General features: G+C 42.0%; 1 protein-coding gene across 7 annotated transcripts in view; it reads right to left on the bottom strand.

Annotated features, from left to right (window-relative positions):
- ITCH (itchy E3 ubiquitin protein ligase) overlaps nt 1–10046 on the bottom strand; it is a 92057-nt gene extending 82011 nt beyond the window's left edge. For all 7 annotated transcript variants that reach the window (XM_033914187.1, XM_033914180.1, XM_033914184.1 and 4 more), the window contains exon 1: nt 9777–10046. The gene's annotated coding sequence lies outside the window, so the exon portion shown is untranslated. The remainder of the gene's footprint in view (nt 1–9776) is intronic.
- Between the last annotated feature and the right edge of the window lie 280 nt (nt 10047–10326).

A 10326-nucleotide genomic window follows, 5' to 3' on the forward strand; every position in this document is an offset into this window, starting at 1 on the left:
GTGCTTTGAGCCAATGGTAGCCACACTATTTCCTCTTGTTTGTTTGTATTACATTTCCTAGCTTAAATTTTGGTTCTCTGTTCTTGAATGTGATTTTATAATTCAAATTAGTGTCTATCAAACTGTGTGACCCAAAGAGATTCCGGGTGTGCCACGAGAGATTCTAGAATTGTACTTTATTAAAAAAATTCCCTTCATATATATACACTAGAAGGAAGACCTCAAATTTGACTCTCCTATTACTTTGGTAGGCAACACTCTTCAAGCAGCCACTTTCATCAAAATACTACGGGTCATTTTCAATCAGAAACTATCTTTCCATGATCACATTAGTAGCGTAGTCAAATTCACATTCTTTATTGACACTAACCTAAATTTTCATAATCACATCAGCCAAATCGTTAAATCCTGCTTCTACAAACTCCGTCTAATACGATCCATTTCTTCATTTTTAGAACCAAAATCTATCAACATACTTATTCATTCTATGATAATTTCAAAATTAGATTACTGTAACTCTCTGCTGTTCAATGTACCGCAAAAAGAAAAGAAGAGACTTCAAATAATCCAAAACACTGCAATAAAACTAGTCCATAAAGAAAAAAATACGACCATGTAACTCCACTACTGATCAAATCCCATTGGTTGCCTATTAATCACCGAATCACTTTTAAAATAGCATTCTTAGTCTTTAAAGCTCTGTTATTTAATGAACCACAATTCATATCAAGAATGATTATTCCTCATCATTCTCCCCGATCTCTTCGGTCATTATCTCAAGACCTATTATCAGTCCCTTCTTTAAAAATAGTGGGTACAAGGAGAAATGATATGTTTTCTGTTTTAGCTCCCCAAACTTGGAACGCTTTGCCACTCTATATTAGAAAAGAAAAAGACCTCATCTCGTTTAAAAAACTTTTAAAATCTTTTTTATTCAATGACGCTTTTATTAACTAATGATCTAATTTTTTTTTTTCTTGCCCCTTCCTTATGTGTTTTTACCCTTTTTGTTTCTTCTTTCTTAGACCGAGATAATTGTAACTTTTCCCTCTTTTTCCTAGTGTATCTAGTTAGTCATGTAACCTTTTAAGTTTTAATACTGTTTGTTATCTATGTTTTTAAAACTTGTTAAAATATGTTTTAGAACTGTTTGTCTACTCATAAGGTGTTTTAAACTGTACATCGCTTAGAAAATTTTTATAGGCGATTTATCAAATAAAATTGAACTTGAACTTTAGACTACAACAAATTCGCTCAATTTCAAAATGGCTAGAACCCAAATCTCTTAACATATTAATTCACTTTCATCAAAATACTACGGGTCATTTTCAATCAGAAACTATCTTTCCATGATCACATTAGTAGCGTAGTCAAATTCACATTCTTTAGACTACAACAAATTCGCTCAATTTCAAAATGGCTAGAACCCAAATCTCTTAACATATTAATTCACTCATTGGTCATTTCCAGAATTGACTACTGTAATGCCTTGTTTACAGGGATCCCCCTTAAAGAAATTAAGACATTTACAACTTATTCAAAACGCTTCGATCAAACTCATAATGAAAGTAAAAAAATTTGACCATGAAGAAGAGGCATCCTGGCAGCATAGGCAGAAGGCAGAAAGTCAGCCGGCATCAGAGATCGGGGCAGAAGGCAGGAAATCAGCTGAGGCAGGCCCGGGTGATCAGCGGCAGGCAAATTATTGTACTGCGCATGCGTGGCACGGAAGCACAACGCAAGGAGGCACGGAGATTAACGTGCGCATGTGCGCTAAGGGTTTTATTATGATAGAAGGACTGATCACTCTTATAGGTCATGCTAAACACATGTGATTATCTCTCTATCAGTGGCGTGGTGAGGGTGTCCCTCCCCCACCACATGCAGGCCCCCTTCCCCCATACACCCTTTGATGCGGGTCCTGGAAGTGATGTCAGAGAGAGCATCAGAAAGGTACAGGGGAAGAAGGTAAGTGGCGCACACGGCAAGGGCAGGAGTGGGGAGCGAGTGGGGGGGGGAGAGGTGCCACTGTATCCTTAGGAAGACTGCACTAAGCCACTGCTCTCCATGATGATCTATCTACCTATGGTCGGGGGGGGGGGGAATTTAGAGGTCCTCATGTTTGGAATCTGCCTTGTACTGAAGAACTACTGTACAACATGTAGAAATTGTTGGACTGGGTTTGTCCTAAGTTTTGCTTCTATGCTGATATGTTGGATGCATTCATTGCTCTTGAAAAAATCATAAACAAATAAAGTTTTAGGCAAACAGATCTAAAAGCAAATAGGTTCTGATGTTCTCATTTAAAGGAAAAATATTCAAATGAAGTCATGCTAAGTTAATTGCCGCTTCAAAATCTGAAGAAACCCTTTTCTACATTTTCTCCCCTTATTTACTGCCTGCATCCTCCCAAACAGTATGAAAAGGCGACTCCACTAAACCTCATCAGTCCAGCTTAGCCACGGTGGCAGCAGTTGTTGCTCTCTCTTTAACAGGGCTTGAATCTACGGCACGCCCAGGCCTATCATTAGAAAACAGCACGAGGGGTGAGCCACAAAGCAAGCCCAGAACTTGTTCACTTTTCTACCTTCATTTCAGCTGGCCTCAGTTGTAACAATACCGAACAGGCCTACCATAAGGCAAAACCCAAAGGCAGCACAAGGTCATGGAAAGGTGCATCTAATTTACTAAATACATTCCAACTTCAATGCCAATATTATATTATATTAAAAACACAGCCACTAACTGATGAGTAATGTCTCAGACATGACAGTACCAGGCAGACTAGTCAAACTAGTTTCCTAAAATAATTCTACTGGCTAGGCAACTTGTTGCCAATCCTGTCACACTCTATGCACTCGGTCATGCTGTCTTCAAGGTGTTCTCTCATGTTATCACAGGGAATAAATTGCTGCAATGAATGATGATGCCTCGTACAAAGATGTATTCTATCCTTGATATGCACTTTTGGAATTCACCTTGAACGTGGAATAAAAGCGTACTTTAATTAAATGAAACCTGTTCTTCTGCATAGATATTCATCTATTCAAACCTTTTAGCCCTGCAGTTCCATCTCATTACTTTGGGTTTCCAGCTCAGCTGGATCCATGAGCAACCACCTAGGGAAACCGCTGAGATTTTTGGTGGTTTAAAAACTTTTTAAATAAATAAATTTAATAGCTTAGTTACTAAAATGACAGTCCTTGGCAAGGGGCCACATTCTCAGGGGACCATCTGAGCCTGTAACCCAGCAACTCGCGCTGTCGCTGCACAATGACTAACAAACTAACAAGTAATGGCTACAAACTCTCTCATGACATGGTTCCAGCATATATGGCCTCCAAACCTCCGCCCCGCTCACAAGAAGAAAAGTGATTACGCACACCCTCCACCTTGAGAACTCGCACTGCCTACCACGCGCCTCTGGAACAAACTACCTACCTGCGTAAGATCATCAGAAGGTCTTCTGAACTTCAGGAAGGCAATCAAAACTCACCTCTTCCCCTGACCCTCTATGAGAGTGCGCCAGCCCAAATTCCCCAAACCTTCTGACAAAGGGCCCCAACCCTCCACTATCTGGCTTCTGAAACACTATGTGCTTCATCCCATGTCTGACCAAGCCACATTTTTCTCATACGATTTTCTTCTACACACTGACATAATGTTGCCATCTTTGTCCTACTATACTATACACCATATTACGGTTGCCATGCTATGTCTGCCATGCTACGATCTCTCATGCCATGTTTGCCGCTCCATATCTTCCATGCTATATTTTGTCAAGCATATTGACCATTTTTAAAAATAGTAGGTGGTGAAGAAAATGCTCTGAAAGAATGCAGGGCTGAGAGGTCAAACTCAATGACAATATAACACTAGAACCAAGACTTCTTAGAATAAATATCCAATGGATATTTATTCTGAGAAGTCTTGGTTCTAGTGTTATATTGACCATTTTTGCCAAGTCATGTCATACTATGTTAACTGTGCTTTGTAATGCTAGGTTTCCCATGCTATGTCTCACCATACCATGTTTTGTCATCTCTGTCAGACAATCTATGCCATGCTATCTTCTACCATACTATATCTGAGTGTGGAACAGGAGTTAGAGCTACAGCCTCAGCACCCTGAGGTTGGGGGTTCAAACCCACTGCCACTTAGTCCCCCATTGCCCCAGGTATATTAGATAGATTGTGAACCCGCCGGGAAAGGGAAAAATGTTCAAGTAACCTGAATAAATCCATGTAAACCATTCTGAGCTCCCCTGGAAGAATGGTATAGAAAACTAACTCAATCTTCCTGGATATACAGACCGCACAGAATTCCCCAGCCTGGGGCTTGACCTGGGAATTAAATTCAAGGCCTTTACAGGGCAGCATGCAGAAGCAAAGACCCCTTGCACTTCTCTCCTCCGATGATGGAGCTAGGTGCACCAGAGAAATCATCATATTCTCAATTGAATAAGGAAGTAGAGCAAGCAAACATTTGGCCAATATAACATGAAATGTCTTTCTGAAGTGCTGCCAGGTAGAATATTTTACTGGGTGACAGAGAAACAGCAGTAGGAAGAAAACATTGTTTGGATCAAGATTGCTCCATAACATGACCCATAGAGGAAGACACTGCTGAATAATGTGTTAAATGACGTTGGCAATGATTATTTTTATTTATTCAATTTTCTGTACCATTCTGCCAGGAGAGCTCAGAACCGTTTACATGAATTTATTCAGGTACTCAAGCATTTTTCCCTGTCTGTCCCGGCGGGCTCACAATCTAGCTAATGGGGCAATGGGGGGATTAAGTGACTTGCCCAGGGTCACAAGGAGCAGCATGGGTTTGAACCCACATCCCCAGGGTGCTGAGGCTGTAGCTTTAACCACTGCAGAGCACAACATCCACATAGGAAAGGGTTTGTGACCTAAACCCAAAAAGTGGAACGTGCTAAATGATGTGAGTGGCGTAGAACACAGCATGCCACAGTGCTAACACCAGTCCTAGAGCCAAGAAGGGAGGAGGCATCATTATATTGTAGGGAAAGATAGATGGTGCAAAGTACAGACAGATCATGGAGTAAAATCTGTTCTAGTCTATCATGGACCTGAAATTATAAAATGGTGTTATCTTTCAGCTGGACAATAATTCTAAGTAAAAGTAACAATGGAATGACTTAACAAAAAACAAATCCTCAAGTGGCTCAGACCTGATTTCAGTGGAATATCTGTTGCAAGACTTGTTCAAAAATGCAGTACAATGATGGTTCCCAGCCAACTTAAAAAGTATGAGCTATTCTGCCAAGACAGGTAGATAAAAACAGCACCTTAATGCTGTGCAAAGATGGTAAACACTTGTCTTAAGAGACTCGCGTCTGACATTGCTGCAACAAGGAACCTCCACTAAGTCGGGGGAGGGGGGGTGAAGACTTAATTATGCAACCAAGATTATACAGTCTTTTCTTTTTAATTTCATTTTCAGCATGAAAGAACAATTAGAGACATATGCAGACGTATGTAGATCAGTGTAAAATCTCCTACCTTAAAAGCATTTTGAATTGTAGTTTTTAAAATACAGACGTTGAAAAGTGTACAAGGGTGTGAAAACTTACAAGGTAGAGAAGTGCTTACCTACTATGTGAACTTCTATCCTAGGGGCAAGTGTTTCCTTGAGATTTTGATCAATTGTTTTAAATGTTATATCAATATATAATGTTTACCAAGGAGTGTGATGGCTGGCAGCAGATTGCACAGGCACAATACAGAGCTGCACAGGAATGGGGCTTTCAGGAATCCCGCGGGTATGGAAGTTCCGCAGGATTCCTGAGGGGATGGAAGGATTCCCACAGGAATGTGGTCAAACTCTCTGGTGACTCCAGAATGAGATTTGGAATGCACTAGAACAGCATCTCTCAAACTGTGTACCACGAGAGATTCAAAAATTCCCTTCATAAGTATACACTAGAATAGATAACATGTATATCACATACGCAAGAGTCTATCAATGTTATGAGTGTCTGTGTGCGTAAGGATACAACCACCCAGACAAGCATAGGAATTCTATCAGTGTAGGAGCTGTTACTGCTACGGTTTTGTAAAAGGGAGGGAAAGTAATTTGACAATAGTTTGTCCAATAAAGCACTCTGTAGTTTCAAAGCCATTTTGTTATGGCTGTTTATCTAAATGAAAATCGCTGGCACATTATGCTTGCTAAGGAGTAAAACTACTATCCAAGGCTTTTTAAAGGCCACCGCATTAATCCTACCAAAAAGGAGAATTCTAGAAGGGATATGAAAGAAAATAGCAAACACACTTCAGGAAAGGCGGAAGAGGGGAGATTCGATAGAGATGTTTAAATACCTTCTTCTTCTTAGGTACCATCAACTCATGCTCGAGTTCTAGTGAATTGATGAATTACAGATCTAAAAAGAAATCTGTTTTATGCTAATCCGGCAAGGTCCTCCAGCATCATATCCATGGTTGTTTTCAACGTGTCCAGCTTCTGATTGCAGGTTACCCTCTTCATCTGCTTCCTTCAATCTTTCCAAACATGATGTCCTTCTCCAATGATCGCTCTCTTCTGACAGTATGACCAAAATAAGCCAGTCATAACTTCAACATTTTGAGCTTCTAGTGACAGAGCCAGTTTGATCTCTTCCAGAATCGATCTGTTAGTTCTTCTGGCGGTCCATGGCATGCCTAAAATCCTTCCCCAACACCAAAGCTCAAACAAGTCTTCTTTGTGTCTTGTTTCTGTAGTGTCTAGCTTTCACATCCATAATTGACCACTGAGAAAATGAATGCGTGAACAAGTCTGGTCTTCATTTGGAGTGTTATTTCCTTGCCTTTGAATACTTTGTCGAGAGACTTCGTTAAAGAGACCAAGTACTATTCTGCGGAATATGGACCCCAAAGTGACGGACTGGGTCAGGAACTGGTTGAGTGGAAGGTGACAGAGGTCAATGTAGATCTGAAGAAAGGAATGTTATCAGTGGTGTCCTGAAGGTTCGGCTCTTGGGCCTGTTCTTTTTTAACATCTTTGTAAGCGATATTGCTGAAGGGCTGTTGGCCAAGATTTGCCTCTTTACAGATGATACCAAAATCTGCATTAGTGTAGAAGACACCACTCACTGATGGTGTGGAAAACATGAGGAAGGACCTAGCTAAGCTTCAGGAATGGTCTGAAATTTGGCAGCTAAGATTTAATGCTAAGAAATACAAGGTCATGCATTTGGGCTACAGAAACCCAAGGGAATGGTAGGTACAGTTTAGTGGATGAAGAACTTTTGTGCACGAAAGAGGAGTAGAACTTCGGTGCAATAGTATGCGATGACCTTAAGGTGGCTAAACGGGTTAGCTGATGCTTGCTTACTGGTCTTGGTCCCTTTCTCTGCATGGACTTCTTAATACTAAGAGAACCTGTGGCTCTTCTGAATATGCCAGCAGGGCTTATTTCAGCATTGGACTGACCAGATGACATTTGAAATTTCATGACTTAAATAATAGCCTACTCTGCCTATGTACAAATTCAAAGTATGAAACTGAAGGCACTGTAGCCAAGCTATATATCTGGAAAGATCCAAGTGTTGCACTAGTTTTCAATTAAATGCAGGTGCACCATTTTTTCAGCTTTATTTAAACTGTGATTCTTTAGTCTTATAGGAAAAAGGATAATTTCATTTAGTTGTATATATTTTTGGAATGCTAATCCAGGATGTTAAGCCTGTCCCATGCAATGTATAATACAAAGAAGAAGAAAACCAAAGAACAACAAGTAACAAGAATCAAACCAAATATCTCACCAGATATAAACACACACAAGCTGTAGATCTAACCACTGTGCCACACTTTCCCCTTTATTTTATATTGAAATAATTTTATTAAAGTATAAAAAGAAATATTCTGTACAACTGTCATTTTATAAATCACAAATATAGAAAACCCCTGTCTCCCCTCCCCCTCTCAAAAATATTCCCTCCCCTCCCTATAGAGACAACTGAACAAGCTAACCCCCCCTTTTACAAAACCGTAACATGTTTTTTTTAGCACCGGCCGTGGTGGTAACAGCTCCAATGCTCATAGAATTCCTACGAGCGCTGGAGCTGTTACTGCCGCAGCCAGTGCTAAAAAAACAAGCTATAGTTTTATAAAAAGGAGGAAGGGAAATTACTACAAAATGCTGCATAGAAAAATCATGCTAACAGAACACCTTGGTCACACGCACAGAACACAAATGCCAAATCCATAACAGCTGACCACAAAGTATAAACATAAATTAAACCAAAATCCCAGGAAGCCACACCTTGCATGTAGTACAGTATACCTTGGATTGCAAGTAACTTGGTATGCAAGTGTTTTGCAAGACAAGCAAAACATTTTATTAAATTTTAACTTAACAAGTAAGGTCTTGCAATACAAATACATACAGTATACAAAGGTCACATCATCACAACTGAGCCGATGATTCTCTCTCTGACACTGCAGGAGTGCAGTAGTGACTGTTCTAAACAAGCAAAGTCTTGCAATACGAGTACATACAGTATTTTGTATTAAAGGTTTTGGGTTGTGGAGTTTCCGTTATTTCTTATGGGGAAATTCGCTTTGATATACGAGTGTTTTGGATTACAAGCATGTTTTCAAAACGAATTATGCTCGCAAATCAAGGTTTGACAGTATGATGGAGTCAAAGTGGAGATACCATAATAAAGTAGTTGTCAAAAGTTGTATGTACGACTCCAGAGCCCTGATAATAAGACAGCACACCCTGCTACCATTTTTATCAAGATAAGAACATAAGAATAGCCTTACTGGGTCAGACCAAGTAGCCCATTCTCACAGTGGCCAATCCAGGTCACTAGTACCTGGCCAAAACCCAAGGTGTAGCAAGATTCCAAGCAGTGTTTTATATCCTGTCCTACCCAGGAGCTCACAGTAGTACACGCAGTGTTTGGGGTACAGGGGTAGAAAGAACGTTTTAGAGGCACATGGCTATACAGTATAGCGCTGGGAGGGGAGAGGACAGATAGATAACATAAGAAGCTTCTTATGTGGTGCGCCCACATCTGGAGTACTGTGTCCAGTACTGGTCGCCATACCTCAAGAAGGACATGGCAGTACTTGAGGGAGTTCAGAGAAGAGCGACTAAACTGATAAAAGGTATGGAAAACTTTTCATACGCTGACAGGTTGGAAATACTGGGGCTATTCTCCCTGGAAAAGCGGAGGCTTAGAGGAGACATGATAGAAGCTTTCAAAATCCTGAGGGGCATAGAGAAGGTAGACCGGGACAGATTCTTCAGACTGTGGGGAACCACAAGTACAAGGGGGCACTCGGAGAAATTGAAAGGGGACAGGTTTAGAACAAATGCTAGGAAGTTCTTTTTTACCCAGAGGGTGGTGGACACATGGAACGCGCTCCCGGAGGCTGTGATAGGCCAGAGCACGCTACAGGGGTTCAAGGAGGGTCTGGATAGGTTCCTAAAGGATGAGGGGATTGAGGGGTACAGATAGAAGTAGAGGTAGGTTATAGGAATAGTCAGGGACCACTTCACAGGTCATAGGCCTGATGGGCCGCTGGGCGCGATGGACCTCTGGTCTGACCCAGTGGAGGCAACTTCTTATGTTCTTCGCTTTGCTTTTATTATGCAGAAGAATCAATGTACTAGGCAAATGCACTTCAATGGTCTGCAGACAAGACTTTAACTTTCGCCATAAAATTCTTCCTGCTGGTCGTTAAGGGTTAACAGAAGTTCAGAGCCCGTCCACGACTAACGCGCAATGCACTTACATGACGGGAGGGGGAGGGGAAGGCGCGCAGGCCGGTCTGTGGGGCAGCCCAAGCTGGGCTTCCGGTTTCTTTGCCCCGGGGAGGGGGGCCGGCCCGGAGCTCGCAGGCTCTTCTCCCGACGGCACCTCCCCCTCGGCTCCGTCTCTCGCCGCCGCGGGTCTCCGGCTCCCAGAGGTCACCGAGCGAGCGCACGCGCCCTCCCTCTCTCTCCCCGAGCGACTCTCCCGCAGACTGTTGAGCGCGTGAGGGGCGGAGCCCTTCGTGCGTCAGGGAGGAGACGCCTTCCAATCGCGAGCGCCTGGCGAACCAGTTCCGGGAAGACGCGTCACGCCGCCCTCCGCACGCCACTTCCGCTTCCGCGCTTACGGGAGCCCGTCTAGGACTGATTAGCGCAAGTCGTCCGCTGGTCGAGAAACCCCATAGTAGAGCTGACGAAATATTGGGAAAATAGCGAGAGTGTCAAATCAGATCAAATTATAGGGTGTTCCCAGTCCCATTCGATTTCTAGGCTGGAGGAGACTTGGCTTTTAATTTGCTGCATTACTGTAGC

This window comes from Geotrypetes seraphini, chromosome 11, assembly GCF_902459505.1.
Source record: "Geotrypetes seraphini chromosome 11, aGeoSer1.1, whole genome shotgun sequence".
NCBI classification, from domain to species: Eukaryota; Metazoa; Chordata; class Amphibia; order Gymnophiona; family Dermophiidae; genus Geotrypetes; species Geotrypetes seraphini.